Source organism: Podarcis muralis, chromosome 3, assembly GCF_964188315.1.
Source record: "Podarcis muralis chromosome 3, rPodMur119.hap1.1, whole genome shotgun sequence".
Classification (NCBI taxonomy): domain Eukaryota; kingdom Metazoa; phylum Chordata; class Lepidosauria; order Squamata; family Lacertidae; genus Podarcis; species Podarcis muralis.
Window position 1 is genome coordinate 7,038,492 of NC_135657.1, and position 23,606 is coordinate 7,062,097.

A 23,606-nucleotide genomic window follows, 5' to 3' on the forward strand; every position below is an offset into this window, starting at 1 on the left:
ACACAACAGGGTTAGCATGGCAGTAGGACAAGGATAAATTCCTCATTCCACTCAGCCTTCACTGACTGAATAGGACTCTGTTGTGGCTGGGAAATGCCCCAACTCCTTAGTTGAGAAGCACCCAGCATTGAACTCTGTCATGGGGCAAGCCAAGCATCCAGGCTATTGCTTGATGACTGGAGTGGGAGATTGCAGCCAGGCAGATGTTTTAACCTGAGTTTAGGGTGTGCCAAAGCTAATCCTTCCCATCAGGGTCCCCTCATTACTATGCTGATTCTGCCCTGTGCCATTTTCGCCACAAGGAATTACTGTGACACCGCAGCTCAACTACCACCATACTGTTAATACACCAGTATGTGGTGTGTGGGACATGCCCAAGTGACTCACTTGGGTAGCAGTTGGAGGATCATCTTCCTCAGTTCCAGGGGGGTTAAGCTGGATTTTTATGGAGGGAACTGTATATAACCCTGCCCCCAAAGCATGGGAACCTAAGTCCCGCACAGGACTTCTGCAATCATGGGCATATCTACACCAGTCACATAGACATTTTCCTTGATTGTAGTTCCAACACACTACTGTGATGGGCTGACCCTCCAAGTGTCCCTATTTTCCAGGGATTGTCCCTGATTTAGAGAAGCCGTTTCAGTTTCTGATTTGATCCCGGAATGTCCCTCTTCTCCTCAGGACGTCCCTATTTTCATTAGAGAAATGTTGGAGGGTTTGAAGTTATGCGACTCCACCAGCCAAGGAGATAAGTAACTATACAAATCTTTAGTTACAGGTAGGTAGCTGTGTTGGTCTGCTGTAGTCGAAACAAAATAAACAAAATAAAACAAAATAAACAAAATTTTAAAAATCCTTCCAGTAGCACCTTAGAGACCAACTAAGTTTGTTATTGGTATGAGCTTTCGTGTGCATGCACACTTCTTCAGGCATATTCACATACAAATCTTTAGAAGACATCTGAAGGCAGCCCTGTATGGGGACGTTTTTAAATGTTTAATGCTTTAAAAGGGAAAGGGAAAGGGACCCCTGACCATTAGGTCCAGTCGTGACCGACTCGGGGTTGCGGTGCTCATCTCGCTTTATTGGCCGAGGGAGCCGGCGTACAGCTTCCGGGTCATGTGGCCAGCATGACTAAGCCGCTTCTGGTGAACCAGAGCAGCACACGAAAATGCTGTTTACCTTCCCGCTGGGCAGTACCTATTTATCTAGTTGCACTTTGACGTGCTTTTGAACTGCTAGGTTGGCAGGAGCAGGGACCTAGCAACGGGAGCTCACCCCATCACGGGGATTTGAACCGCCGACCTGATCGGCAAGTCCTAGGCTCTGTGGTTTAACCCACAGTGCCACCCGCATCCCCTTGTTTAATGCTTTATTATGTTTTTATGTGTGTTGGAAGCTGCCCAGAGTGGCTGGGGCAGTCCAGTCAGATGGACATTATTGTTGTTGTTGTTGTTGCTGCTGCTGCTGCTGCTGCTGCTGTTGTTGTTGAATAGGTCATCCCTGTTTTCATTTGTGAAATATTGGAGGGTATGGGTGGGTCACAGTATGGGGGTCTAATATGGGCTGTCTTGCCTTTCTCAGACAGTTCGGTGGGCCATATGGGGAAGAAGACTGCCACAGGCCAGAAACATTAAAGAGGGTTGGTGCCATCCACCTGCCTCCCCAGTAGAGAAGGCCATACCATGCCTTACAGCTCCAGAAAGTGCTGCCAGGAGAAAGGTTTGTCCTGACTGCATCTTTCAAGATCCCTCTAGAGCCTAAGAAGGATACGGGATATGACCGCCACACCACTTTCCAGACACTGTGTCCTGAGGGTGGGGGGAGGCATTACACGCAGTCACCTGAAGGAGCATCTCCACCTCCATCGTTCTGCCTGGACACCGAGGTCCAGCGCCAAGGGCCTTCTGGTGGTTTCCTTGCTGCGAGAAGCCAAGTTACAGGGAACCAGGCAGAGGGCCTTCTTGGTAGTGGCACCAGCTCTGTGGAACGCCCTCCCACCAGATGTCAAAGAGAAAAACAACTACCAGACTTTTAGAAGACATCTGAAGGCAGCCCTGTTTAGGGAAGCTTTTAATGTTTAATAGGTTATTGTATTTTGGTGTTCTGTTGGAAGCCGCCCAGAGTGGCCCGATAGGCAGGGTATAAATAATAAATTATTATTATTATTATTATTATTAGTAGTAGTAGTAGTAGTAGTAGTATTAGTATTAGTATTATTATGCACAGAACAACGCTTATGATATTGGCAGTTTTATTTCCCACTGCTTCCCTACAATCCCTAGCTCAGAATTTGCATTTTTCACAGACTGGGTCAACATCTTGCTTGAGCTATCTACCATGACCCCAAGGTCTTGTTCCTGGTCAGGCACCACCAATGGACCACCCTATGGCCATCTGTTTGAAACTAATATCCTTTTGCCACTTTGCATTGGCTCACATTGCATTTGCTCACTTTCCCATTTCGTCACCCATTCATTTAGTTTGGAGAGGTCCTTTTGGAGCTCTTCGCAATCCCCCTTTGTCCTGACTGCTGGCAGCTGGTGCAAATGTCCCCATATCCCAATCCATTTCCAGGCTTTTCACCGTAAGTATAATAATAATAATAATTTTTTATTTATTTATACCCCGCCCTTCCCAGTTCAAAAACTAGGCTCAGGGCAGCTAACAACAAATTCAAAATACTTTAAAACACTTAATTATAAAAGCAGCATAAAATACAGTATAAAAACATGAATAACAATAAAATTAAAAAATCAATTAGATAATCCCCAGGGCTAGCTGGCTGAATTGGTCCTACTTGGGCCAGCGAAGAGGCCAGGGGAGAATTAGCTGTGGGGTCTCAGAGTGGGTGATCTTCATAAAAGGGGAGGGGGAAGGAAGAGAAGGGGAATAAAAGAGCTGGAGGCAGGTTTGCAAAGACGTGTGGGTGTCCTTGGAGCATCGTATTGTGGAACATGGGAGACGGCTTTATCCAGAGTCAGACCGCTGATTCATCTAGCTCAGGTCTGTCTGCACTGAATGGCAGCATCTCTCCACCATTTCAGCCAGGCATCCTTTTCCAGTAAAACCTAGAGATGAACTTTCTGCATGCCAAGCATATGCTTTGTCCTTGAGGAAAGGCCCTTCTCTTGGCAGGCTTTTCTTGCAGCAGCAGGCAGCCGCAGTGCAGGAGGTCATGCGGGAAATAATGTCCTTTGCATCCACTCTTCCTGTAACTGTCATAAAAAAAGGATATTTGAACTTCGTTCTTTCCATTTCAAGGAGCGAATATTGGGGCAATTCAAACAATTTATAAATGAGTGGTAAATATTCTTTGCAGCTGGAGAGCGGGTGTGCTGTTCTGGGTCAACATAGGAGTGAGATCTAGCCCAAGGACAAGCTGCTTTCCTCCTGCTCCAGAGGGCAGGACTCAAACCAATGGCTTCAAGTTACAACAAAGGAGATACCGATATGGGATTGAGGGGGCAACTCCCATCTCTTGCGGGGGTGGAATTAGTGCCAGCACCGTCCGTTAAGAGTTTGGGTGTAATCTTTGACACCTCCCTTCCCATGGAGGTGCAGATTGCAGCTATAACAAAGGCGGCATTTTTCCATCTCCGCCAAGCTAAGCAGTTGGCTCCTTACCTCTCTCACCCTGACCTAGCCACTGTGATCCACACGACGGTCACCTCCAGACTGGATTACTGTAACTAGCTCTACGTGGGGCTGCCCTTGAGACTGACCCAGAAACTCCAGCGGGTGCAGAATGCTGCAGCGAGACTCCTTACGGGGTCCTCGCTGTGAGATCACATTCACCTGGTGCTATACCAGCTGCACTGGCTCCCGGTGGAGTACAGGATCAGGTTTAAGGTGCTGGTTTTAACCTTCAAAGCCCTATATGGCCTAGGACCCTCGTACCTACGGGACCGCCTCTCCTGGTACGCCCCACAGAGGAACTTACGGTCTTCAAATAAAAACATCTTAAAGGTCCCAGGCCACAGAGAGGTTAGGCTGGCCTCAACTAGAGCCAGGGCTTTTCCGGCTGCGGCTCCAACCTGGTGGAACGCTCTGTCACAAGAGACTAGGGCCCTGTGGGACTTGACATCTTTCCGCAGGGCCTGCAAGACAGAGCTGTTCCACCAGGCCTTTGGTCAGGGCGCAGCCTGACTCCCTCCTTTGGCAATCTTTACAGAACTTTAGTTTATGGTTGCCATCAATTTTGATTTTAATTAATTTTATAATGTTTTTATAATGTTGCACTATTTTAGTGTTGTTAGCCGTCCTGAGCCCGGCTTCGGCTGGGGAGGGCGGGATATAAATTATTATTATTATTATTATTATTATTATTATTATTATTATTATTATTATTATACCAACCCAACTTCAGGAAGAACTCTCTGACAGTAAGGTCTGTCAGTGGTATGGTGTCCCTCAGGAGGTGGTGGACTCAGTGGTGGAGGAAGTGGGGGTGCGGGCCACCCCAAGTGTCATCACGGGGGGAAGTGACAAAATGACAAAAATATGAGGGTTTTATTTTTTAAAAAATGGACTCAAGAAACTTTTTAGTTCGGTCAACAAACGTAACAAATTGCGGCTGGCACTGGGCGCCACACTGCGGGGGCCGGAACTTCTTTGGCGATCACTCATAGCCGAGTAAGATTGTCTTCCATAGGCACGGTTTTAACAATGAGTCCGTAAGTTGCTGTGGAGGCCAATTCTGGACCCACACATCCTTCCACAGTGGGGACATTGGTTCCCGGGCTGGAATTGATCACGGTGAGGGTTTGCCAAGCATGCCTTCTTCTTAGCACGTTTCTCCCTTTCATCCTGAGTTTGAGCGTCTTCAAAGCCCATGACACCTTTGGGAAAGGCTGTTCTCCAATTGGAGCACTTGCAGGCCAGTGTTTCCCAGTTGTCAGTGTTTATACTACATTGTTTTAGATTTGCCTTGGTAGAGTCTTTAAACTGCTTTTGTTGACCACCAGCATTACACTTTCCATTTTTAAGTTCGGAATAGAGTAGTTGCTTTGGAAGACGATCATCAGGCATCCACACAACATGACCAGTCCAACGAAGCTGATGTTGAAGAATCGTCGCTTCGACACTGGTGATCTTTGCTTCTTCCAGAACACTGGTATTAGTTTGCCTGTCTTCCCAAGTGATGTGCAAAATTTTTCGGAGACACTGTTGATGGAATCTTTCGAGGAGTTGGAGATGGCGTTTATAAGTGGTCCATGTTTCACAAGCATATAACCATAGAGCCTGCAGCTTGCCTGAGCCACGCGTCTCTCCTGGGAGTGACGTGGTGGCTTGGCCACCTGCAGGCTCCACACTGCCTGAAACAGCAGCATGGAACTTGTGCCTGCCCTCCACCTCTCCCTTGGTCACCCTACAGCTGGGGGGGGGGGGTTGGCAGAGAGGCTTCACGCAGCATGCCCTGCCCCTGACTACAAGATGTGCTCACCACCCTCAGCAGCTGAGCGGCTAGGTCCATCGCTGGGTGGACTCTCCGACCTTGGAGGTTTTCAAGCAGAGGTTGGATGGCCACCTGTCATGGATGCTTTAGCTGAGATTCCTGCACTGCAGGGGGTTGGACTAGCGGACCCTAGGGGTCCCTTCTGACTCTAAAATTCTATGATTCTATAAGGATAAAACCCAGATAGTGGGGGTGGAAGTTGTCAGGAGCTCCAGTAGAACCCTGGCAGAGATACATGGCCCGACTGGCAAGTTCTCTCCCTCCTGGTCAATCGTTTGGGAGCTTCAAAAGCTTTCTTCAGCCCAAACATCATAGTGACCGATGCCAACAGACACCAGCACACTTAGGGATCCGCAGAGTTTGCACAGTTTGCTTAACAGATCTCAGCAACTCAGCATTTTGGCTAATCTACTGGAAAAGGATGCTTGTCTGAAATAGTGGAAAGATGCTGCCATTCAGCGCAGACAAACCTGTGCTAGATGAATCAGCGGTCTGACTCTGAATAAAGCCACCTCCAAAGTTCCACAATATGATGCTCCAAGGACACCCACACGTCTTTGCAAACCTGCCTCCTGCTCTTGTTTTTATGCTTACGGTGATAAGCCTGGAAATGGATTGGGACATGGGGACATTTGCCCCACCTGCCAGCAGTCAGAACAAAAGGGCATTGGAAAGAGCTCCCAAAGGACCTCTCCAAACTAAATGAATGGGTGACGAAATGGGAAAGTGAGCAAATGCAATGTGAGCCAATGCAAAGTGGCAAAAGGATATTACTTTCAAACAGATGGCCATAGGGTGGTCCATTGGTGGTGCCTGACCAGGAACGAGACCTTGGGGTCATGAAAGATTGCTCAAGGAAGATGTTGACCCAGTCAGTGGCAGCTGTGAAAAATGCAAATTCTGAGCTAGGGATTGTTAGGGAAGCAGTGGGAAAGAAAACTGCCAATATCATAAGCGTTGTTCTGTGCATGACTGCGCATCATGGCTCCCCCCACCCCAGGGACACAGTGTCTGGAAAGTGGTGCGGCGGTCATATCCCGTATCCTTCTTAGGCTCTTGAGGGATCTTGCAAGATGCAGTCAGGACAAAACTTTCTCCTGGCAGCACTTTTTAGAGCTGCAAGGCATGGCGTGGCCTTCTCTAGTGGGGAGGCAGGTGGATGGCTCCCACCCTCTTTAATGTTTCTGGCCTGGGACCGAACGAGATGTTGGAGAAAAATCTTTAAGCTGCACGAAGAGAAACTCCCCTGTTTAAGACCTAAATTGCCGGCCTGTGAGGGTGAAGGTGAAGACGCCGACTTTGAAATACTATCCCCCCTCTTCTCGATATCTGAATTATGGGATATGGGAAACGTCTTAGAGATTCCGAGGAGATAGTCCCCGTCTTCTTCCCCATATGGCCCACTGGACTGTCTTAGAAAGGCAAGACAGCCCATGTTAGACCCCCATACTGTGACCCACCCATACCCTCCAATATTTTCACAAATGAAAATAGGGTTGTCCTATTCAGTAGTAGTAGTAGTAGTAGTAGTAGTAGTAGTAATAATAATAATAATAATAATAATAATAATAATAATAATAATAATAAGATAATAATATGCTTATTTATACCATGTCCATCTGACTGGGCTGCCCCAGCGACTCTTGGCAGCTTCCAATGCATATAAAAACATAATAAAGCATTAAACATTTAAAAACTTCCCCATACAGGGCTGCATTCAGATGTCTTCTAAAGATTTGTATATGAAACAAAATAAAAAAATTCCTTCCAGTAGCACCTTAGAGACCAATGAAGTTTGTTATTGGTATGAGCTTTCATGTGCATGCACACTTTTTCAGATACACTTCACATGCACACGAAAGCTCATACCAATAACAAACTGGTCTCTAAGGTGCTACTGGAAGGAATTTTTTTTATTTTGTTTCGACTATGGCAGACCAGCATGGCTACCTACCTGTAACTAAAGATTTGTATAGTTACTTATCTCCTTGGCTCAGGGGGTCATATAACTCCATACCCTTCAACATTTCTCTAATGAAAATAGGGACGTCCTAAGGAGAAGAGGGGGGACGCGGGTGGCGCTGTGGGTAAAACTTCAGCGCCTAGGAGTTGCCGATCGCATGGTCGGCGGTTCGAATCCCCGCGGCAGGGTGAGCTCCCGTCGTTCGGTCCCAGCTCCTGCCCACCTAGCAGTTCGAAAGCACTCTTAAGTGCAAGTAGATAAATAGGTACCGCTTTATAGCGGGAAGGTAAACGGCGTTTCCATGTGCTGCGCTGGTGCTGGCTCGCCAGAGCAGCTTCATCACGCTGGCCACGTGACCCAGAAGTGTCTGCGGACAGCGTTGGCTCCTGGCCTCTAGAGTGAGATGAGCGCAGAACCCTAGAGTCTGTCAAGACTGGCCCGTACGGGCAGGGGTACCTTTACCTTTAAGGAGAAGAGGGGACACGGGTGGCGCTGTGGGTTAAACCAGAGAGCCTAGGACTTGCTGATCAGAAGGTCGGCAGTTCGAATCCCCGCAATGGGGTGAGCTCCCATTCCTCGGTCCCTGCTCCTGCCAACCTAGCAGTTCAAAAACATGTCCAAGTGTAAATAGATAAATAGGTACTGCTCAGGCGGGAAGGTAAACGGCATTTCCGTGCACTGCTCTGGTTCGCCTAAGCGGCTTAGTCATGCTGGCCACATGACCTTGAAGCTGTACGCCTGCTCCCTTGGCCAGTAAAGAGAGATGAGCACCACAACCCCAGAGTCGGCCATGACTGGATCTAATGGTCAGGGGTCCCTTTACCTTTTTTAAGGAGAAGAGGGACATTTCGGGATCAAATCAGAAACTGAAACGGCTTCTCTAAATGTCTATGTGACTGGTGTAGATATGCCCATGATTGCAGAAGTCCTGTGCGGGACTTAGGTTCCCATGCTTTGGGGGCAGGGTTATATACAGTTCCCTCCATAAAAATCCAGCTTAACCCCCCTGGAACTGAGGAAGATGATCCTCCAACTGCTACCCAAGTGAGTCACTTGGGCATGTCCCACACACCACATACTGGTGTATTAACAGTATGGTGGTAGTTGAGCTGCGGTGTCACAGTAACTCCTTGTGACGAAAATGGCACAGGGCAGAATCAGGATAGTAATGAGTGGACCCTGATGGGATGGATTAGCTTTGGCACACCCTAAGCTCAGGTTGAAACATCTGCCTGGCTGGAATCTCACACTCCAGTCATCAAGCAAGAGCTTGACTTGCCCCATGACGGAGTTCAATGCCGGGTGGTTCTCAACGAGGGAGTTGGGGCATTTCCCAGCCACAACAGAGTCCCATTCCATCAGTGAAGGCTGAGTGGAATGAGGAATTTATCCTTGTCCTACTGCCATGCTAACCCTGTTGTGTCTGATAGTCTGTGAAGTTTTGGACAGTTTTGACCCAACACATCGTGTCCTGTTTCAGTGCTTTCACCACTCTAAAGGGGCCACAGAATGCACCTGCTTGGACAAGGTCTATGCTGTCCAGTCAAGGGCAACTATGGGGTGTGACGCTCATTTTGCATTTCAGGCCAAGGGAGCCCCTTCCAATTCTTTGAAGTCTGTGTTCAAGGTTCTTGGGCCCAAACTACCTTCTGGACTTTCTGATTCCTAATGTTCCACTTAGCTCACTGGTTTCTTCTGATAGGGCACTTTTACCCTTTGGTGCTTCGCTGATATTGTTGCACGATTGTGGGCTTCCCTACTCCACCGCAGTCCAGTTCATAGCCATTTAAATAAATGCCCCCAACTCCTATCTTATTGCATATACTATTTGACAACTGCATAATGCCGTCAGATTAAGATGTTTGGGGTGATGCATTTATTCTTGGTCCTCCACTGTGTTGCAAAGGATCACCATGACAATAATTGCCCAATAATCAGCAAATACTCCCACATTATACTATCCAGGTGGGGTTTTGACAGATGTTGCAGGATGTTTGCCCTGAGAAGTTTACTGATCATAAATTCGCTGGCCCACTGCCATAAAATTCTGTATAAATAAAGGGTTTCTGCAATCTCGTCCTTCAACCATTCTTCAGCCTTGCTCTTCTCTCCTGCAATTCTGAGATCCCAGCCAATTGTGCACCATGAAGACTGCTTTCGTGCTCTTCGCTTTGGCCTTCTTGGTTTTCCAGGCAATGGCTAAGCCAAATCCTGATGTTTTAGCAGAAGATGATGCCCAAATGCCAGCGGGTGAGTAGAATTAAGCAAAAACTTCTCCCTCCCTTTCTCTTTCTTTCCGCTCCTCTTGCAATAGTGTGTCCATATCATTGTGGTTCCTTCACCTTTCCAATTTGTTTCTTTTCTCATGCCCTCAATCTCCTGCATCTGCTGGCTTCTACCACTAGGTCTAGAGTTGAAGGGCATCATGCAAGGTCTCACAGATTCTTACATTAGCTGTTTCCAGAATCCTGTCTCTTCACCCAGCCAAAAGTCAGTTGATTTGCACACAAGAAGACACAGTATATACACAAGACCAATTTGGCCACCACTTTTGTTTAGACGTATCAGCATCACTATTGGTTCTGAAGGAAAGATGCTGCCACTTTCTAACTTCTCAGTCACTCACCAAACACCCAGTATTTGCCTTGCAACCACATTCTGAATGTCAGATATGAGCCCTAAAGCCTTTGAGAGAGCTAAAGAGGTTACAGGATGACATGTGTTATCTAAAACGAGTCTTGGGAGCCTTTGGCCCATGGGTCAAATTAGACCCATCAGGGATTCTAATTTGGCCCCAAAGTCCGTTTTCATCAAGTCATGGCCACCTGCCCCACACCTGACTTCATATAACATTAGGTGTGGGGCAAGTCAAGCTGCAGTGGCAAATGAACAACTAGGAATCTGGTCCTGATCTTACCTCTACAAATGAGGACTTCGGCACCCTTTAGTTTTTGCACCAAATGCAAACCCCATTGGGATTAGTTTCACTCGAGAGTTCCTGGTCAGAGCCACCAAGTAAAGAGGACCCCTGAAAGGAGGGGCTTGCTTTCTGGCCTGCTTTCAACAGGAATCTTTGTAGCCATGAGCAAGGGACACAGGTGATGCTGTGGTTTAAACCACTGAGCCTCTTGGGCTTGCCGCAGCCATCCGCAAGCTAGAACAGTGAGATGGAGCACTGTTTTTTTGTGCAGCCCTCCCCAAGCTAGAACAGCGAGATGGAGTGCTCTTTTTTTGCGCAGCCATCCCCAAGCTAGAACAGCGAGATGGAGTGCTTTTTTGTGTGCAGCCATCCCCAAGCTAGAACAGCGAGATGGAGCGCTGTGCAGTGCTCCGTCTCACTGTTCTGGCTTCGGGGACAGCCTTTGAAGCCTCCGCAGGGCAGCGGGGTGAAGGCACTGTGGAGGCTGTACACAGCTAACCCCGAAGCCTTTGTAGCACACTGCGAGTTCCCGCTGCGCTCCAAAGGCTTCAGGGATAGCCACCCGAAGCCTTTAGAGTGCAGCGGGAACTAGCGCTGTGCTCCAAAGGCTTCGGGTTCCTTTGCTGAAGACAGGAGAGTCTTGCTGCGCTCCAAAGGCTTCAGGCGGCTATCCCTGAAGCCTGGAGAGTGAGAGGGGTCGGTGCACACCGACCCCTCTCGCTCTCCAGGCTTCAGCGGAATAAACTCGTAGCCTCCAGAGCACAGAGGGAGCGCTCCCTCTGAGCATTGGAGGCTTCGCTTTGCTTTCACTGAATCCAAGGAGCCTGCATTCGCTCCATAGGACACACAAACATTTCCCCTTAATTTTTGGAGGGGAAAAAGTGCGTCCTATAAAGCAAAAAAATATGGTATATTATGCTCTAATTTGGAAAACCTTACAGAAAAGCAGTGTCCGCTATGTTAAAGTGAGATAAGACTAAGCTAAGCCAAAGAGAGGAGAGCTACCTGATAAGCATGTTAAGGTCTCTTGCCTTTTCTTTTCTTTCCTGCAGAAGATGTTCCCCGCCCAAGAAATGCCATGGTATGCAATGCTATGGGGGGAAATTGCCGCCCCGGATGCTATGCCAATGAGAAGTCTGTTGGAAAATGCTTTGCAAGTATGTATTGCTGTGTGGGATTCCAGTAGAGAGCCTGCTCAAGAGAGATGCAAGGAGGACCAACAGCGTACGACCGGAACAGAGGAAGAATCCACCTCCCAATCAAGATGGATTAATGCTAAACCTCTTTTTTGATTAAAACTGAGTTTGCTTTCAATTCAGTGGCTATCTGGTATTTCATTTTTCCTCAAAGCATTTGATCACTTATAGCTATCACTAGCACCGAACTACCATTGTTGCTGTAACTACTACTACAAACTCCCCCTGTGCCCCCAATTCTCTGAAACAGTCACAATTTTCTTGATTTCTTGATTTGATTTATCATACAGTGGTACATCTGGATGTGAACGGGATCCATGCCGGAGCCCCGTTCACATCGAGATGCAAACGTAACTAGCGATGGCACGTCTGTGTGTGCGCGCGTCGCTTTTAGCCGCTTCTGTGCATGACATCATTTTGAGCGTCTGCACATGCGCAAGTGGCAAAACCCATTACTTCCAGGTTGCCGCAGAGTGCAACTTGAACGCGCTCATCCCAAAGCATATTCAACCCAAGGTATGATTGTCTTTCTATGCCACTTTTCATTCAGAGGAATCACAAAAAGCTAATAAATAAACAAAAAACAACAACATTTATTATTTATATACTGTCAATCTGACTGGGTTGCCCCAGCCACTCTGAGCAGCTTTCAACAAATTGAAACATGGTGAGACATTAAACATTAAAAACTTCCCTGTGCAGGGAAATAATATATTGCAAGCTGATAATGGAACATGACAAATATCACTTAAATCATATAGGACAATCAACAAATCATCAGTAAAACAATTACAGGTTAAAGCACTATTAGCAAAACAACTAAAAAAAATAAGCAAAGCAGCACAATTACAACAAAAGTTATATTATGGGATTCACAAAGTGTTACAGCATTCATAACCAATAAAGCAATCTTAACAACAAGGGGAAAATAGCAATAAAAAAATAAACTAAGCACTGTTGAATTCATACACTCTTCTCAACTCTCATGACTCATAATATTCCGCTCATTAAAATACACATCTTTAAAAATGTTTGTTTAGGTGTTTCTATACCACTATATCATAAAATAAAACATGGTAGGACTCAACCCAATGTCTTCAAGTTACAAGAAATGAGAACTCGACTAAGCATTATTTTTGAGAGCCAGAGCAGTTTAACAGTGGAACAGTCTCCCTTGGGAGGTAGTGGACCCTCCTTCCTTCAAGGTTTTTAAGCAGAGATTGGATGGCCAAACTTTCAATACAGTATTTATTCCTAGGAGATCCTTTCACCTACCTGGCTATATTCCTCTGGACAGCATCCTCCTTTTCAATGTGGTGTCCAGAACAAGACACAGCACCCAAGATGCATAGAATACAAGTGTACAGTTAGTGTAGAACAAAGTGAATCTATGTAAAGAGATTAGACTATTTTAGCCAGCAATCGTTGGCACCTGTTCAGCTAAGACAACTGGAAAATCTCACCTGTGCCGCTGCTGATTCAAGTTTCCCTGATCATGATCATGAATGTGTTTCTTTTTTCTTTTGTATGTTAAAAACAATCTTTTGCATTTCTAGCTTGATTTTGCAATTGTAGCAGCTCCTGTTGAAGCACCCAGTGCCAGCCTTTCCCCCCAATCTTTTCCCCAGAGCCCAGAACCATCACAACAAAAATTGTTTAGCTGATTATGGCAAGGCCATAGGAGCCAACTCCTAGGGGCCAACGGTTTTTTTTTTTTGGCCCCCGGCAATAAAATATTTGAGGGGGCTGGGTCCCCCCAAAGTTAAAAGGCATTCACAAGCAAATGGGGTGTGTGCGCTGTGCCATGTGATCTTTTACAGATACAGAGCGGGACTTACCTGGGACCCCACAATGTTTTATTCAGGTTAGAATAAAATTTAGAAAAGGGTGTGTCAGCTGACTGATGGAGAGATGAACAGACAAATATCTGGAGAGCGAGAGGGTTATTAGAAATACAGTGGTACCTCAGGTTAAGAACTTAATTCGTTCTGGAGGTCCGTTCTTAACCTGAAACTGTTCTTAACCTGAGGTACCACTTTAGCTAATGGGGCCTCCCGCTGCCACTAATGCCGCGTCGCCACCGTACAATTTTTGTTCTCATCCTGAAGCAGAGTTCTTAACCCGAGGTACTATTTCAGGGTTAGCGGAGTCTGTAACCTGAAGGGTCTGCAACCTGAAGCATCTGTAACCCGAGGTACCACTGTAGTGCAAATGCAAAGATTGCAACATTGGTCAAAAGGCCTACAGATTGGGGACAACATCAAAGAGAACTGTGTTGCTAAGGATGAAGTAATCTCAAATTCACCCTTATCTCACACACTTATCTAGAGTGCACCTTCAAAAACAATGGAACCCGTCCCATTAGGGCAGCATTCTTGGCTTCCCACCTGCATATATAGGCATGAACTCTGTGAAGGCATCACATTTGCTAGTTCATCCTTGGGACTCTTTTCAACGGCACCATGAAGTTCATCTGTCTTTTCTTTGCCGTGGTCTTCCTTGGCATTGCCCAGTCTGATGAAGCCGATGTGCAAAAGCAATGGAGAAAGCCCTTGGAAGACTTGCGTGGCCTTCAGGGCCAAGACCCAGCTTTGCCAGCTGACTATGATGAAGCTTTGAAGGATGAAGGTAACTGTAACATACATAGGAGATTGCAACATACATGGTGGGCAGGACAGCATTTCATCGGGAGGTGTTCAGTCTTTCATTGAACTCCACTGGAAATACTTCTCTTTGGGTGAATCACACACTAATGGCAGTGTTTTCAATGGTGATCAGTAGGCTGTACATGCTCTTGGGAATGGTCTGCTTTTCTATGTGCAAAAGAGAGAGAGAGAGAATAGCATAAAATACTGGGGTAAAGTACGTCTGAATATGCACATATTAATGAAAACAGTATATTCATAAAACATCTCTGAGGGCCTTCTGGCAGTTCCTTCCCTGCGAGAAGTGAGGTTGCAGGGAACCAGGCAGAGGGCCCTCTTGGTAGCGCTGCCCGCCCTGTCGAACACCCTCCCATCAAATGTCAAGGAAATAAACAACTATCCGACTTTTAGAAGACATCTGACGGCAGCCCTGTTTAGGGAATTTTTAATGTTTGATGTTTTATTCTGGTTTTAATATTCTGTTGGGAGTCACCAAAAGTGGCTGGGGAAACCCAGCCAGATAGGCAGGGTATTAATAAATTTATTATTATTATTATTATTATTATTATTATTATTATTATTATTATTCAATAGATATCATATTATGTAAAACTGCTTTCACAAAATATTTTGGCTTTCCTTGCAAATATGTGTTAAGGTCTCTTGCCTTTTCTTTTTTCCCCAGTGTGGTGTAGTGGTTAAGAGCGGTAGTCTCGTAATCTGAGGAATCGGGTTCGCTTCCCCGCTCCTCCACATGCAGCTGCTGGGTGACCTTGAGCTAGTCACACTTCTCTGGAGTCTCTCAGCCTCACTCACCTCACAGAGTGTTTGTTGTGGGGGAGGAAGGGAAAGGAGAATGTTAGCCGCTTTGAGACTCCTTAAAGGGAGTGAAAGGCTGGATATCAAATCCAAGCTCTTCTTCTTCTTCTTTCCTGCAGAAGATGTTCCCCGCCCAAGAAATGCCATGGTATGCAATACTATGGGGGGAAATTGCCGCCCCGGATGCCATGCCAATGAGAAGTCTGTTGGAAAATGCTTTGCAAGTAGGTATTGCTGTGTGGGATTCCAGTAGAGAGCCTGCTCAAGAGAGATGCAAGGAGGACGAACAGCGTACGATCGGAACAGAGGAAGAATCCACCTCCCAATCAAGACGGATTAATGCTAAACCTCTCTTTTTTTGATTAAAACTGAGTTGGCTTCCAATTCAGTGGCTATCTGGTATTTCATTCTTCCTCAAAGCATTCGATCACTTATAGCTATCACTAGCACCAAACTACCATTGTTGCTGTAACTACTACTAGAAACTCCCTAGGTAAAGGTAAAGGTAAAGGTACCCCTGCCCGTACGGGCCAGTCTTGCCAGACTCTAGGGTTGTGCGCCCATCTCACTCAAGAGGCCGGGGGCCAGCGCTGTCCGGAGACACTTCCGGGTCACGTGGCCAGTGTGACATCGCTGCTCTGGCGAGCCAGAGCCGCACACGGAAACGCCGTTTACCTTCCCGCTAGTAAGCGGTCCCTATTTATCTACTTGCACCCGGGGGTGCTTTCGAACTGCTAGGTTGGCAGGCGCTGGGACCGAGCAACGGGAGCGCACCCCGCCGCGGGGATTCGAACCGCCGACCTTTCGATCGGCGAGCCCTAGGTGCTGAGGCTTTTACCCACAGCGCCACCCGCGTCCCCAGAAACTCCCTAAGTGCCCCCAATTCTCTGAAACGGTCTCAATTTTCTTGATTTCTTGATTTGAGTCATTCTATTTCTATGCCACTTTTCATTCACAGAAATCACAAAAAACTAAATAATAATAATATTTATTATTTATATACTGTCAATCTGACTGGGTTGCCCCAGCCACTCTGAGCGGCTTCCAAAAAATTGAAACATCAAACATTTAAAACTTCCCTATGCACGGAAATAATATATTGCAAACAATAAATAACAATGGTGCAATGGAACATGACAAATATCACTTAAATCATATAGGACATCAGTAAAACAACAACAGGCTATAAAGCACTATTAGCAAAGCAACTAAAAAAAAAAGCAAAGCAGCACAATTACATCAAAAGTTATATTATGGGATTCACAAAGTATTACAGCATTCATAACCAATAAAGCAATCTTAACGACGAGGAAAAAATAGCAATAAAAAAATAAACTAAGCACTGTTGAATTCATACGCTCTTCTCAACTCTCATGACTCATAATATTCTGCTCATTAAAATACACATCTTTAAAAATGTTTGTTTAGGTGTTTCTATACCACTATGTCATAAAATAAAACATGGTAGCACTCAACCCAATGACTTCAAGTTACAAGAAATGAGAACTCGACTAAGCATTATTTTTGAGAGCCAGAGCAGTTCAACAGTGGAACGGTCTCCCTTGGGAGGTACTGGACCCTCCTTCCTTCAAGGTTTTTAAGCAGAGATAGGATGGCCAAACTTTCAAATACAGCATTTATTCCTAGGAGATCCTTTCACCAACCTGTTCCTTTGAACAGCATCCTCCTTTTCAATGTGGTGTCCAGAACAAGACACAGTACTCAAGTTGTGTGTAGAGTTTGTGTAGAACAAAGTGAATCTATGTAAATCCAGAACAAGACACAGTGCTCAAGTTGTGTAGAACGGAGTGAAACTGTAATCATTCATGACTTGGATGCTGTGTTTCTGTTACTGCAGCCTGAGATTAGACTATTTTAGCCAGCAATCTCTGGCACCTGTTCAGCTAAGACAACTGGAGAATCTCACCTGTGCTGCTGCTACTGCATATTTCCCTGATCATGATCATGCATGTATTTCTTTTTTTCTTTTGTATGTTGTAGCAGGAACCCCCCACCCCAATCATTCAGTTTGTACAAACTTCACACACACTCACACTCACACACTACATACACCACGCTTCTGTTATAAATTCATAGAAAAATCAACCATACATTGGATTTGCACTGTTCCACTTTTATTTGACTCCATGAAGGAAGGACTACAAAATGGGGAAGGTTTGATACAGGCCAGCCATAATCCCTTCACCATCCCAACACATCCACAGGAGCCCTGCCCAGTTGCTATGCCAACTCTGATGGTCCTAGACAGAAGACCATCAAGATCACAAAGAACTTGCATATGAGAGTGGATTCAGCATGGACTGAAACAAAGGACAATGATCAGATCTTCCCTCTGGGGGCAGGAAACTGCCAACTCCCCTTTGTCTCCTGGAAGTGACTCATGGGGAGGCGGAAAGGAGGAACCAGCCAGGTGACAGGACACTCAGGTTACCACCACAACTCCTCCCTCAGCTCCTCCTTTCTGTAATGTATGCATGATGTTTCTGGGGGTGGGCTTGACCTAGAGGATGGGAATTTCAAAAGTTTTTATAAGGTCTTGCACACCATTTTCTGTGTCTTTCCTCTCTCCTGCAAGTGAGGGGAACACCCTGTTGCAACAGTTCAATAAAGGCCAAGCCTACAGGCTGCTGTTTTGCTCCAGGTTATCCTGGTTGGTGTCTTTGTTTTGTCCAAGGGAGCCCTCGGATTTTTCCGGTAACAATGTAAAACAATCTTTTACATTTCTAGCTTGATTTTGCACTTGTAACAGCTCCTGTTGAAGCACCCAGTGCCAGCCTTTCCCCCCAATCTTTTCCCCAGGGCACAGAACCATCACAACAAATATTGTTTAGCAGATTATGGCAAGGACATGGGAGCCAACTCCTAGGGGCCAACGGGTTTTTTTTTGGCACCCACAATAAAATATTTGAGGGGGCTCAGTCCACCCAACGTTAAAGGGCATTTGTAATCAAATGGGGTGCACATGCTGTGCCATGTGATTGATTATACAGAGCGGGACTTACCTGGGCCCTCACAACGTTTTATTCAAGTTAGAATAAAATTTAGAAAAGGGTGTGTCAGCTGACTGATGGAGAGATGAACAGGCAAATATCTGGAGAGCGAGAGGATTATTAGAAATACAGTGGTACCTCGGGTTAAGAACTTAATTCGTGGCTGGTGAAACCCAGACAGATAGGCAGGGTATGAATAATAACTAAAATAATTATAATTATACAAATCACATTTTCACAGTGTTATAAAGCACCTTCTCTTTATGAATGTTGCTGAGTGCCTTGATTCCACACGTGCTGCAGCTCATGTTGAATATTGTTTTGCAGATTATCACAAGGATGTGTCAGATGACTGATGGAGAGATTAACAAACATATGGAGAGCAAAGGGGATTTTAGCAACAGTGCAAATAGGAAGATTGCAACACTGAACAGATTGGCCAACAGGTTGGTGGCAACATCAAAGAGAACTGTGTTGCTAAGGATAAAGTAATCTCAAATGCCATGTTCACCCTTATCTCACACCCTTATCTAGAGAGCTACTTCAAAGACAATGAAACCTGTCCCATTAGGGTAGCCTTCTTAGCTTCCCACCTGCATATATAGGCACAAACTCTGTGAAGGCAACACCATTGCTCATTCATCCTTGCAACTCTTTTCAGTGGCACACAACAAATCTTAGAAGAAGCATGAAGTTCATCTGTCTTTTCTTTGCTGTGGTCTTCCTTGGTAGAGCCCAGGCTGATGAAGCCGATGTGGATCAAGGGGAAGAGCAAGACTTGAGTGGTCCTCAGGACCAAAACCCAGCTTTGCCAGCTGGTTATGATGAAGCTTTGAAGAATGAAGGTAATTGTAGAATACATAGGAGATTGCAACATATATGGTGGGCAGGACTGCATTTCTTTGGGAGGTCTTCACTCTTACATTGGACTCAATTAGATCATGGCTGGATCATGCACTGATGACAATGTTTTCAATGGTGATCAGAAGGCTGTACATGCTCTTAGGCGTGGTCACCTCACACATTACATAAAGGTAAAGGTAAAGGGGCCCCTGACCATTAGGTCCAGTAGTGACCGACTCTGGGATTGTGGTGCTCATCTTGCTTTATTGGCCGAGGGAGCCGGCATACAGCTTCTGGGTCATGTGGCCAGCATGACTAAGCCGCTTCTGGCGAACCAGAGCAGCACACGGAAACGCCGTTTACCTTCCCGCTGGAGTGGTACCTATTTATCTACTTGCACTTTGATGTGCTTTCGAACTGCTATGTGGGCAGAAACAGGGACCGAGCAACGGGAGCTCACCCTGTCACGGGGATTCAAACTGCCAACCTTCTGATCAGCAAGTCCTAGGCTCTGTGGTTTAACCCACAGTGCCACCTGCATCCCCACACATTACACAGACACCCACAAATATGTTCCTGAAGAAATGCTGAATTAGACCCAAGTAGTTTACCTCCTTTTCTCCAGTGTTGAAAATTTCCAGCTGGGCCTCCTAGGATTGGAGATGGACAGCCTGCTCCCAGATTTTGATTTGAGAGAAAGCAAAAAGTCCAAGAAGGAATTTAAGGTTTCAAATAAGAAGCCCAAACAACTAAACATGTAAGTAAGTCCTGATTCTGGTTGAGCTGATGGTGGCTTCTCAGCACAAGGAGGAAACAAGGGAACTGCTGAAGGAGCAGGCTGGTTTGCTCCTGAGCCTAGCCTAGTCCAGCCAAGAGATCTCCTGGTCTGCAGCTGCTCAAGTTGCCTTATCTCCTGCTTGGGAAGTGCTAAGCACAGGACTTTCAATGAGCATTCTGAAGCCTTCCTAAATGCTAGACAAATAGCTGTTGGATGCCTGTGAAGCCTTATGCAAGAGAATTTGACTTGATGCCATTATGGGCCCTGGAGTTGAGTCTTCCTTGCAAACAGAAAGCTCCCTGCTGCATGCATTATGCTGAACATGAATGATGGTAGCAACAGGGCCAGGAAGTGCAGTATGACTTTGTGCTGTGGGTTTAAATGCATGACTCCCACCTTACTTTTGACATGCCTTCCCCTCCACATGCAAGTGATGCAGATAGGCAGCATGCTGCAGTGGTCAGTGTGTTGGGTTCAAATCTTCTCTCACCCATGAAGCTCGCTGGCTGACCTTTGGCCAGTCACTCCCCCCCACCCCACTGTAGCCAAGGTTTGTTGTGAGTATAAAAGAGGGGGAACCATTTACGCTACCTTGAGCTTCTTGGATGAAAATGGGGGACAGAAATGCCATAGTGAATAATGGGGGGTGTGTGTAAAGGGGCTTTCCACTGTTTGCTTCTCTCTTCCTCCACCTTCCATCCATCCATCCATCCAACCAACCAACCAACCAGGTACCTGCTGGCTATGGAGAAATGAAAACCAGAGAAATCAGAAAGGGAAAGTGTGATGAATGAGTAGATGGCTACTCAATGAGGACTGGTTATTACAGAGTCTGTTTGTTTCATGATGACTAGCAATGAGAAAGGGCTCCATTCATCAAGATTTCCCATTCCTCCCCAATACAGATGTTCACAACCAGTGTTATGCATAAAGATAACATTTCATTTCTGCTTTGTGCTATACTTCCGTGTAACATGTTCCATGCAATGGGACTGCTTTTCTCTGTACAGGAAACATGCAACGGAGGAATGGTACCGGTCAATGTAAGAGTGGTGGCCATAAATACTTTTTCGGCATCTGCCCTTGTGGATCTGTGCCCCCTGGAAAATGCAGTTCTTTCGAGAGCTGCTGTAAAGGTGAAGTCTGCGTTCCTCATTAAGACACCTCGTGCTTATTAGTTCTGTTTATTACTGCAAAAATGGGGTAAATAGGTCACCTGCCTGCACACAGAATTATAGAATTGTAAAACTGGAAGGGACCCCAATGGTCCTTTAGTTCAAGTGCTTGCAATGCAGGAATCTCAGCTAAAGCATTCCATTCAGAAGTTAAATGGATGGCAACCAGTTATTTTGGGTTGTGCTTCCCAACGGTGAATGGTGCCCATTACGGCTGGTAAGGAGGAAAGCAGAGAGACCTACAGTATCGTACTTTCCTCTAGTTCAGTGTTTCCCAACCTTGTGCCTCCAGCTGTTTTTGGACTACAATTCCCATCATCCCTTGCCACTGGTCTTGCTAGTCAGGGATGATGGGAGTTGTAGTTCAAAAACAGCTGGAGGCACAAGGTTGGGAAACACTGCTCTAGTTGATGTAGCAGAAAGCACAGATCAGACAAGAACAAGAGGACTTCAAGAACCCTGCCCCAAAGGGGAACTGGAGAGTTCTGTAAAAAAATTTCATGTGGTCAGAAGCTGGACCTTTCAAGAGCTCTGTCTTGCTTCATTTCTGCCCCCACTTCCTGGGTATTATCCTCATACGGGAAGTGTTAAGAGAAACACAACAAGTTTTGCCTTGTCTACAAAATTTTGAAAACATGTTCATCTCTGAAGTTTTTTGAAGTGCCTCACTTTGGGGCAATCCTACGAGATCCCACTTTCATTCTGGGATGGAAGACTGGAGCAAGCGTAACCCAAGGAGTCTGCCCATAAGAACAGCTACACGCATTTTAGGATAGTTCCATAGGAAGCCACATGGGAGAAGGGGTGTGACAAATTTGCTCCCCCTGGAGGGGTGTATGGCATTGTTTTTTTCTCGTGTGTGTGTGTGTGTGTTTGTATGGTTTATAAAGAAAAATGCAAAGATGGTTGTCATTTTTTTTTTGTCAAAAATATTACCGGTAATCTAGAGGCAAGAAAGAAAAAAAGTATTGCATAAAATATGGGGGCAACGCATGTCTAAATATGCACATATTAATGAAAATGGCATACAATAGGTACCATATTGTGTAAAACTGCTTTGGAAAAAAGTCTGTCTTTGCTTGCAAGTATGTGTTTATAAGGAGAAAGTTGATGAATTTTCATGAAGACTTTTTTAAAAATAAAATTTGCAAACTAGTATAGAAATGTGGTGAATGGAACTTTAATTTTTGCAGGGGGTGGAAAGTGAGGACATGAGAGAAACTAAAAAAAGAAGCAGCAGCTAAATGCATGGAGATGAAATATTTCATGCTTTAATTTGGAAAACGTTTATTTATTACAGAAAAGCAGCGTCTGCTATGTTAAAGTGAGCTTAACACTAAGCTAAGCTGAAAAAGGGTGAGATATCTGATAAGCACGTTAAAGTCTCATGCCTTTTTTCCCCTGTAGAAGTTCCCCTCCCAAGTAATCCCATCGTATGCAATTCTATGGGGGGGAGATGCCGTCACAAGTGCGGTCTCTCTGAGAAGTATGTTGGACGATGCTTTGCGACTATGTCCTGCTGTGTGCATTTTCAGTAGAGAGCATGCGCGAGAAAGAGGCAAGAAAGACCAACAGCGTATGATCGGAACAGAGGAAGAAACCGATCAAGATGAATTAATGCTAAATCATTCCTTTTCAATTAAAATTGAGTTTGCATCCAATCATTCTTACTCCAGGGACTCAATTACTCCTAGTTATCACTAGCGCTGAACTACCACTGCTGTTGTAACTACTACTACAAACTCTCCCAGTGCCCCGAGTTATCCGAAAAAGTCTCAATTTTCTTGATTTCTTAATTTGATTTTATTTATTTTATTTCTATGCAACTGTTCATCCACATGAATCTCAAAGCAGCTTTGAAAGAGCAAATAACAATAACAGAACAGAACATCACAAATCATATAGAATGATGAACAAATCAGTAAAACACTATTAACAAAACAACAACAACAAAAAGCAAAGCAGCATAATCACAATAGAAGTCATATTATGGGATTCACAAAGTACTACAGCATTCACAATCTATACAACAATCTTAACTGTAAAAAAATAAATAAACTAAGCCCTGTTGAATTCATACACAAACTCTTCTCAAATCTCATGATTTCAGCTCATTAAAATACACATTGACATCTTGGCAGGAACTCCTTTCTGAAGGTTTATTGGGTTGGATGTGGGGCAGCACAGGGGCCTCTCCTCCCTCCCAGTTCTTTCTCTGGAAACAGCTCCCTTATGAAGGCTCCTAGGAGTGGGTGCAGTTGACAGTTCCTGGCTATCTGCCCAGGAAAGCAGAAATGCAGAGAGAAAGAGCTTTTAGACACAGGGAAAACACCTTACGATCAAGCCAACATTGCTTGGAATAGCGCACCACCGGCTCCCTGGCTGTTACTTCCTAGCAATTAGACCCCTCCTGCTGCTTATGGTGGCTGCTAAGGGCAAACCGCCTTTGGGCTCCTTGTTGTGCGACATGCAGAGCATTCTTAGGGAAGGACGGGGGCTCTGGCAAACTCTCCAGAGACGGCGAGTCACTTGGCTGCTGCACAGATCTGACTCCTACCTCTGTGCACTGTGCACTGTGCACTGACTCCTACCATTATTTCCCAACTCCTTCCTCTCTCCTGTCTCAAACCACCAGTCCAAAACATTACTGTCTCCCCCTTTGCCCTCACTGGAATGCTTCTGCGGTCTCCGCCTCTTCTCACCAGCAGTCCAGTCCCTGACAGGTGGAGGATGAGGCAAGGCAGGTGGAAACAGATATTGCCTGACAAACAGCACCAAGTCTCTCCCCCCCCCCT

At 45.7% G+C, this 23,606-nt stretch overlaps 2 long non-coding RNA genes across 2 annotated transcripts; both read left to right on the top strand.

Annotated features, from left to right (window-relative positions):
- Positions 1-9,446: 9,446 nt before the first annotated feature.
- Positions 9,447-11,658, top strand: LOC144327193 (uncharacterized). Its single transcript, XR_013392094.1, has 2 exons — positions 9,447-9,674; positions 11,397-11,658. It is a non-coding gene; the product is annotated as an uncharacterized LOC144327193 (long non-coding RNA).
- Positions 11,659-18,636: 6,978 nt separating this feature from the next.
- On the top strand, positions 18,637-22,863 carry LOC114594905 (uncharacterized). The gene is made up of 3 exons (XR_003706109.2): positions 18,637-18,860; positions 20,647-20,772; positions 22,219-22,863. It is a non-coding gene; the product is annotated as an uncharacterized LOC114594905 (long non-coding RNA).
- The last annotated feature ends 743 nt before the right edge of the window (positions 22,864-23,606 follow it).